At 35.8% G+C, this 8,704-nt stretch overlaps 1 pseudogene; it reads right to left on the reverse strand.

Moving 5' to 3' along the window:
* Nucleotides 1-4,600: 4,600 nt before the first annotated feature.
* LOC125775944 (small nucleolar RNA U3) lies at nt 4,601-4,731 on the reverse strand (annotated as a pseudogene).
* Between the last annotated feature and the right edge of the window lie 3,973 nt (nt 4,732-8,704).

The following is an 8,704-nucleotide window of genomic DNA, read 5'->3' on the forward strand; positions in this document are numbered from 1 at the left end:
TACAAAAAGTATCGCGAATTTTGTGTTTTTTCAAAAATTATTTATTTATTCATGAATATCTATTTTGTACCCTTCAAAGTAATCCCCATGAGATATTGTGCCAACGGTTATTCCAATCTTCGAAGCACTTCAAAAAATAATTTTTTTATCTCCTTCAGCTCTTCCTTCGATGCCGTCTTTATCTCATCAAGAGAAGCGTAACGTCGTCCTTTCATGGGCCACTTCAGTTTAGGGAAAAAGAAAAAGTCACAGGGGGCCAGATCTGGGGAACACGGTGGCTGCGGCATCATTAGTGTGTTGTTTTTTCGCGCACAAGCAACGAGGCGTAAGCAGGGGTAACGCCCCACGGTGCCAAAGCCAATTTTTGAGCTTCCACAAATCCGGGCGTTTCTGGCGGATTTCTTCGCGCAAATTGCGCATAACTTGCAGGTAATATTCCTTATTGACCATTCTTCCCTGTGGCAAGAACTCATGATGCACCACGCCCCTGCAATCGAAGAAAACTGTCAGTTACGATTCGCGATACTTTTTGAACACACCTCGTATTGTCACGGCTTTTACCAATAAAGGCATGCAATAAGTCGATTTTTATTATGCGACAACGGGCTAACAACTGCACTCAATTGGCGGGCTCTCAACGGCTTTGCATATTGCAAGCGTGCTTTACACATCACTAAATTCAATCCACAACTACATATTTTTTCGGGGTCACTCAATCGTTTCTTATTTTAGCGAAACTATTATTCATATGCCTCATGTCCAAATTTGTGCCAAATTATTCCGTTTCATCCTACTAGTTCGCACATCTGGCCGCATTAGCGGCCGCAGCGAAATTGTCTTTGGTTTTTCCCATGTACATCTACACAAAATTTTATATTGTGGTTACTTGGCTGAACTACAACACTATCTAAAAGGTTATCCACGAGGTTTCCTACTCTTTTGAAGAAAAAACAGAAACCTCAAATTTAATGGGGATTGTTTATTATCATTCGAAAGAAGATTTCTGACATTTATTTTTTAAAGATTGCTCCAGGCCCGGAATCTAAAATTTTCTACATAGACTTTAAACTTTACACATCTTCTTCTTTTCTAATGGGGTAGACACCGTTTATGCGGTTATAGCCGAGTTAACGGCAGCGCGCCAATCGTTTCTTGATTTGATGTGTGGAAAGTGGCACCGCCTTGTCAAAATCAAATTTCATGAAGATCACGAGCTTCAAATAGTTATCATGGCGCGATAACGGTCGCCATTAACGGTTACGTTTTCACCGGCATAATTTTTGAAGACATATGGACCGATGATCAACCGGGCTACGAACCACACCAAACCCTTGATTTTTTGGTTAAAATGGCAACTCTGAAATCTTTTTAGGTTACTCTTTATCCCATATGCAGCAATTTTTCTTGTTTTCATACCCATTGATCCAGAAACGATTGTTCGTCGCTAAACAAATTTGGGGATTTTCTTGAATCTTTGCTTCCGGTAGCGAAAGTCGAGCGGATTCAGTTCTTGTGCAAGCTGACGTAAAATGTGCCAAGTCGTTTTATATGTCAGTCCGAGTTGCTGCGAATAGCGCGAGTCGATTCTCCACCTTCGTGCACACTCTCACCTACGATTGCTGAATTTTTTTCACTGCGTTCTGGACGTGATCTATTCGGTCGAATATTATCCAATAATGAATGCTCGGTACGCTCAGTATGCCGATTATGATGACCATAACTTGAGCGTAAGTCCTTCCATGATGATATACCAAACAATACTGAACGAAAATAACATGTAAGCCTGACATGACTCACGCGTGATCTGGCTATTGAAAACAGTACCTCTACTTGGATCACCCCTTACTTATGAGCTTGTCTGTGTTACAAATGATGTGCAGTCTAACGTATTTACAAATGTATACTAAATTAGTTTCAGATGCAATAAAATTATAAATGGAATAGCTTTTCTCTTTAGTATAATCAGACAACTCTTCTCTTTTCCCTCTTTTGATTTGACAGTTTGCCACAGTATGATTATTTACTGCAACATTTATATGTGACTAATGGTGTGTGAAGCAAGATTGAGAGGCGTATACTGCTTAGCGCTTAATTGATTAAAGAAAATGAATTACTAAGTGTGAAATTTCTGTCACATATTTTAAAGAACTATCTTTTTAATTGAAATTTATTGGAGAGGTTTTACTGCTGCGACACGTGGTTTCCAATTAGTATTTATATATGTCCCCATATCTGTAATTTCGGTAATGAGAACAGTAGCATAGAACCAAGTGTTTTGTGTATTCAGTTAAACTTGCATATGGGACGCGAAGTAATTCTGCTAAATGTGAGTTTAAGGCATTGTACTCGAATCTACGAGGTGTGTTCAAAAAGTATCGCGAGTCGTAACTGACAGTTTTCTTCGATTGCAGGGGCGTGGTGCATCATGAGTTCTTGCCACAGGGAAGAACGGTCAATAAGGAATATTACCTGCAAGTTATGCGCAATTTGGGGGAAGCAATCCGCCAGAAACGCCCGGATTTGTGGAAGAACAAAAATTGGCTTTTGCACCACGATAACGCCCCTGGTCACACACATCGTTGCTTGTGCCCGACTTTTTGGCCAAAAACAACACACTAATGATGCCGCAGCCACCGCATTCCCCAGATCTGGCCCCCTGTGACTTTTTCTTGTTCTCTAAACTGAAGAGGCCCATGAAAGGACGACGTTACGCTTCTCTTGATGAGATAAAGACGGCATCGAAGAAGGAGCTGAAGAAGATAAAAAAAATGATTTTTTGAAGTGCATCGAAGATTGGAAAAACCGTTGGCACAAGTCTATAATATCTCATGGGGATTACTTTGAAGGGGACAAAATAGATATTCATGAATAAATAAATAATTTTTGAAAAAACTCAAAATTCGCGATACTACGATTCGTACGTACAGACTCTCACACTTAACAACGCAGTTATCACTAAGGTGTTTAAACGCCTAACCTTGTGATTTTTTTTACTATATATGTGAAGATATTGTGGCACAAAACCAAAAGTGGTAATTTAGCAAAAAGGTAGTCAAAGTTATCAAGTGACATCAGACAAATAGATCACAGGTACCGACAATTTCACCAAACAACGAAACACACAGAATCACAAAAGATAGAACAAACATTAACAACGGTATTATGAGGTACAAATTTGGATATCACAGAAATTTGCAAACTTTTACACAGCAGCAAATAGTCTAAAACGGCTATAAATGGACATTTTTTGAATTAGAAAAAAATGTACTAGTACGAAAAAGCACACCGGTGCACAGCGATTCGTCTGGATCATAGTAGGCGGACAAAAGTCAATGTAAAAAATCAAATAATTTACAGTACTCTGATTAAAACAACCCTTGATATGCCACAATTTTAAGTAAGAATTGCGCAAAATATTCTAATACGGTTAACTACAACTAGTTTAATCGAAGTGATACGGTGTTATCATTTTTATGTTTACAATTTAAATAAAAAAAAAAGGTGCGTGGAGTCCCTACGCGCGGATGAAGTTATACTTCTCAGTGATATTCAGAAATGCATATCATTTTGTATGAAAGAAAACTAGAAAACTTAAATTCACATTTTATAAATTTATTATGCACATAAAATGAAGAATAAAGCAAAGTCTAAATGAATGAATTTTGACTCAGAAAGTAGTTCCGTCTCTTCGTTGCGGAAGAGAATATGCAGCGTAATCATCTCTCTTTTGTTCTTCGCCAATTTGGCTGCCGGATTGACTTGTGAAGATCAATTTTTTGTTGGTGACATATTCATATGTGTACGCATATGTATGTTTGTATGCTTGTGATTTATTTGTTCGGCAATGTATGCAAATATATGTACATATAAGTATATATGAATGTATGAACATGCAAGTCAATGCGCGCACATGCGTATACATACACTCATATGAGCATGTGCAGATACACAAGATAGGATAGAACATGTATGACTTTTAACATCGTATACTATACAAATAAATATTTTTCTTACTAATAGAAATTAAAATAAAGAAAAATATTTATTTTTATAGTATACGATGTTAAAAGCAAAAAATTAAAAATTTATTCTGTCGGGATTCGAACCTGGGACCTGTGTTAGCATCTTGACCTTCCAAGCGCTTACCACCAACACCACCATTGACAATTAGGTTGCGCTGACTTAAGTATGATGTGGTTATGAATGCCAAGAAAACATGCGATGGTTCTAATAATTTTGTTTAAGTATAGAAATTATACATACTTTGTAGAACATTTGCTTTCGCAATAAATTCAACACATCAATATACATATACATAATATTTTTATTTCAATATATAAAAATATCAATAAAAAAATGCAAAATATGTAAATACATATACATAACATAGCTGTGATGCCCTGAGAAGTATAGTCTTAATAAAATTTATTTTTAATTTTTTGATTACTAATTGAAATTTAATTTATCACATCTATTTTATTAATATGTTTTTGTATATTTTTGTGTTAATTTTTTTTTCTATTAGTAAGAAAAAAAATATTTATTAGTATAGATTTCCAAAAGCACAGAAATGATTCTGTGAATTTATTCATTAAAAATCGCCACTCAGAAGTCGTTTTATCCCTTTGTAAGCGAGCGATTTTCTTAAATCTCACGCTCCCAGATAAAACCATAAACCTCGTCCTCGTGGGTCAGTTTCAAAAACCACAGAAATGATTCTGTGTGATTCTGAAAGGCCAACGCAGAGTATTTCAATTAAAACACACGTAAAATAGTTGAGAATTCGCAGAAATGAAAGACAAACGAAAGAAAAAGAAGTATAACTTCAATAATGCACAAGCATACAAACATACATATGCGCACACATGTGAATATGTCACCAACCAAAAATTGAAACATTGTTCTACAAAAACAACAACAGCATAAGCATGGCAACATTGTGTTGTGTTGTTGTGTCAGCCGAGCTGTGCCGAATGAAACGAACAAACGATCGCCGATTGTCACCGCTTCGCTTGTTGCTCGCACATCTTCGCAGACAAGGTTGCGTTACATTCATATAGATGGAGCGAGGTTGCGCAACTTTGCGTTACTTTTATATGGAAGGTTGCGCAACCAGAATCTATCGCAACCTTTTCCGGCGTCGTATAAGAAGTATAACTTCAAAAATACAATATAAATAGTGATTTAGCAAGGTTTGGAGAGGAAAACACGACTGTTAATGAAATGGAATATAATTTAGAAGGTATGTATGTATATTTAATGCAATTTAATACTTGGTTTGCGTTTTAGCTAATACGCTGTACGGGGTCTTGAAAACTCATATAAAAATGTTTGTGTTCTTTTTATTTTCAAGTTTTAAACGTATGCAACTTTTTTTATCCACATATATCCAGGCTAATGTTTGAATATTGTATAACGGCAACCTTAAGCTATACAATGACCTTTGGTCGAGTACCCCATTTTTCCCCCATAATTTTTAATTATTTTTTTCCAGATCGAGTTTGCTCTATTTCAAAAATGGAGTTATTTGAAGAATGGCGAAAATGTAGAATAGAACGAAATTCCCAGTTAGTTAATTATGTTTTGACAAAATTTAGTGCTACAAATGTAACACCTGATACACAGAAGGAGATAAAGTCAAAAATTTCGAGTATTTCGTCAAAATTTTCGAAAAAATGGACTGAAGTAAATATGATGATTGAACGTTTTTTAAAGAAAAATCGCAGTTGGTTAGAAGGAGCAGATTTACAATTTCACTTACAAGTGGAACATCCCTGTCCTACCTCATCAACTGGAAGCAATCGACCTCAAGGTAGACAAAAAAAAAAAATTTGAAGAGTCGTCTTTTAAAACGAAAAAACGAAGGGTCGAAGACTTACTAGAATCGCGAAGGGCCATCGAGTTGACCGTAGCCGCTGAAGCAGCAAATCGCTTGGAGGGTAATAGAAACATAGCTACTTCGATTAAAGAAAGTTTGAAATCTACAAAAAAAAAAGAAGTCTGGTGATACTACATACATGCGAAAGCAGGCAATTGACAAGTGATGAGGCATTAGCTTATTATGTGGATTCTAAGTGCACAAGTTACTCCTATAAACAGACGCGAAAATGGTCATTGAAGGCGGGACATAAAGTTTTTCCATCTTATTTTAGTTTACGTATGTAAGTCTAAAAATTTGTGTTACCCTGCAGATGAGCATATCTTGGTAACAGAAACGCGCGCCGAAATTAAACTTCAAGTCATTTTGGATAAAACCGCTAAACGCTTAATTGAAGCGCAAAGTCAAGTTTTAAAAGAAAATATATCTTCTAAGTCGTCATTCACACTAATCAGAAAATGGGGATGTGACGGAAGCTCCGGCCATAGCGCTTATAAACAGAAATTTGAGAACTGCGATGCTACTGATGAGTATCTGTTTGTTTTTGCTATTGTTCCGTTGAGATTGAGTGACGATGCCAGCCAAAACATTTTATGGAAAAATCCGCGGCCTTCGTCCACACTCTATTGTCGCCCAATTAAGCTTATTTTTTCAAAGGAAACAACTAATTTTACTACATCAGAAACTAACAAGGTTTTGGAAGAAGTATCTCAACTTCTTCCAACACTTTGTGATAATCGCGGTTCTCAAATTTCGGTAAAACATAATCTTTTACTTACAATGGCAGACGGAAAAGTATGTAATGCTTTGACTGGTACACTTTCTTCACAAAAATGTTATTTCTGTGGTGCTACTCCCAAACTGATGAACGGCGACTTAAAAGACGTAGTAGTTGAAAAAGAACGTTATAGTTTCAGTTTGTCTACTTTGCACGCCTGGATTCATTCTTTTGAATATTTTTGTTATCGTTTGGACATAAAAAAGTGGCAAGCTAAAAGCGATATAGAAAAGGCTAGTATAAAACAGCGTTCGGAAAAAGTAAGACAAAAGTTTAAAAACCAGATGGGACTTATAGTAGACACACCGAAACCTGGATATGGGAACTCTAATGATGGAAATACGGCCCGCAGGTTCTTTATGAATCCGGAACTGAGTGGGCAGATTACCGGATTATTAAGCTAATTAAAAATTTTAGCATTTTATTGAGAACGCTATTCTCCGGCTATGACATTGATTGCAATAAATTCGAAAATCTTTGTTCCAAAACAAGAACCCTTTATCTTAATTTATATTCGTGGTACTATATGCCAGTCACCGTGCACAAAATCCTGGTACATAGTACGGAAGAAATCAGAACTTATGTTCTTCCAATCGCGCAACTTTCGGAGGAATCTCAAGAGGCCCGTAATAAGGACTACCGTAGATTTCGCGAACATCACACCAGAAAGCAGTCACGTATAGCCACGAATATAGATTTACTACATATGCTTTTAATAACATCCGATCCGGTAATCAACTCACTCAGAGAAGTTCCTAGAAAGAAAACAGATAAATTACCGGAGGAAGTTCTAAATTTAATTGTCCCGCCTTCAATACCATCAAAAGTACCACGTCAGGTAACATGTGACCATGACGATAAAGATTATTTAGTATCTGATTCAGATGAATCTAACAGTGATGATGAGTCATTCAATGAGTAATGATATAGTAGTATTAAACATTTTGTTGTTGTGTGTTATTGTTATTTTTACAATATTGTTATTATTCGGTCTGTTGGTAAAAAATCCGTTACTAATCATCGCGTTTTTCATTAGTTGAAATGTAATGGACTTATGTATTAGTACGAATTTTATACATTCAAGTAAATGCTATTGTATGTTCTGAAATTTAAAAAAATAATTAAATATATTTTTTACACAACTTTTTGTTTTCTATTCGTAAATCTAAAAAAAAAATATATTAATTTTTCAATGAAACTTAAAATCATTAATCAACACGACCAAAACAATTCAATTTCAAACTAAAATATTTTTGTCCCCCTAGCTTGTATTAAACGATACACTGTGCGGTGGATGAAGTTGAAAAGAAAAAAGTTTTTATCGTTTTCAACTGTTAGGCTGAACCCACACCGGGTTAGTCAAAACAGTCTTTCTTATCTCATACGACAACTCCTCAGTTTCTTATGTGACAACCCACACCGAACAAGACGAAACGAAAACGCATGTTCGAGCTTTGACTTGTTTGAAGAGCAGTTGTCGAACTTCTTATGTATATTCATACAGCCAACACACACCAAATGCGACAAAACCGTCTTTGTTGCCAATCAACATATGCTGAGCTATGGCGCACGTTTCATTACTTATAGCTGCACCGTTGTTTTACATAGACAAAATATTATAACTAATCTTTTTGCAGGAGTTATGCGTTGCGGTAGTTTGTATGTTGCTTAAAAATTAACTTTTTTATTAAATATACTCGTAGCAAATAAATATTCGAATGTTGACACCTGCATTCTTGTAGTTAAAATTTGGAAAATTTCTCGGAAGCATTCTCAGTTCAGAAATCTAATGTGTAATAATATTTTCTGAATCGAGCTTCTGGTTGTACGGATGCATCCACCATTCTCTTTTATTTCTTTCACTTCGTTCCAAAAACTCAATTATTGAAAATATTCGCCTTATTTATAATTCGTTTTATTTCAATGCACACCAAGCGAGACAAAAAGACAAAATGTCGCATTGTGCTTCGCTTGGTGTGGGTTAGAGCAAAAGACGTTTTTGTGTCTTATTAGTCAAAGACTTTTTTGACTAATCCTCATTTTCTGGG

The sequence above is a fragment of the Bactrocera dorsalis genome, chromosome 1, assembly GCF_023373825.1.
Source record: "Bactrocera dorsalis isolate Fly_Bdor chromosome 1, ASM2337382v1, whole genome shotgun sequence".
Lineage (NCBI taxonomy): Eukaryota > Metazoa > Arthropoda > Insecta > Diptera > Tephritidae > Bactrocera > Bactrocera dorsalis.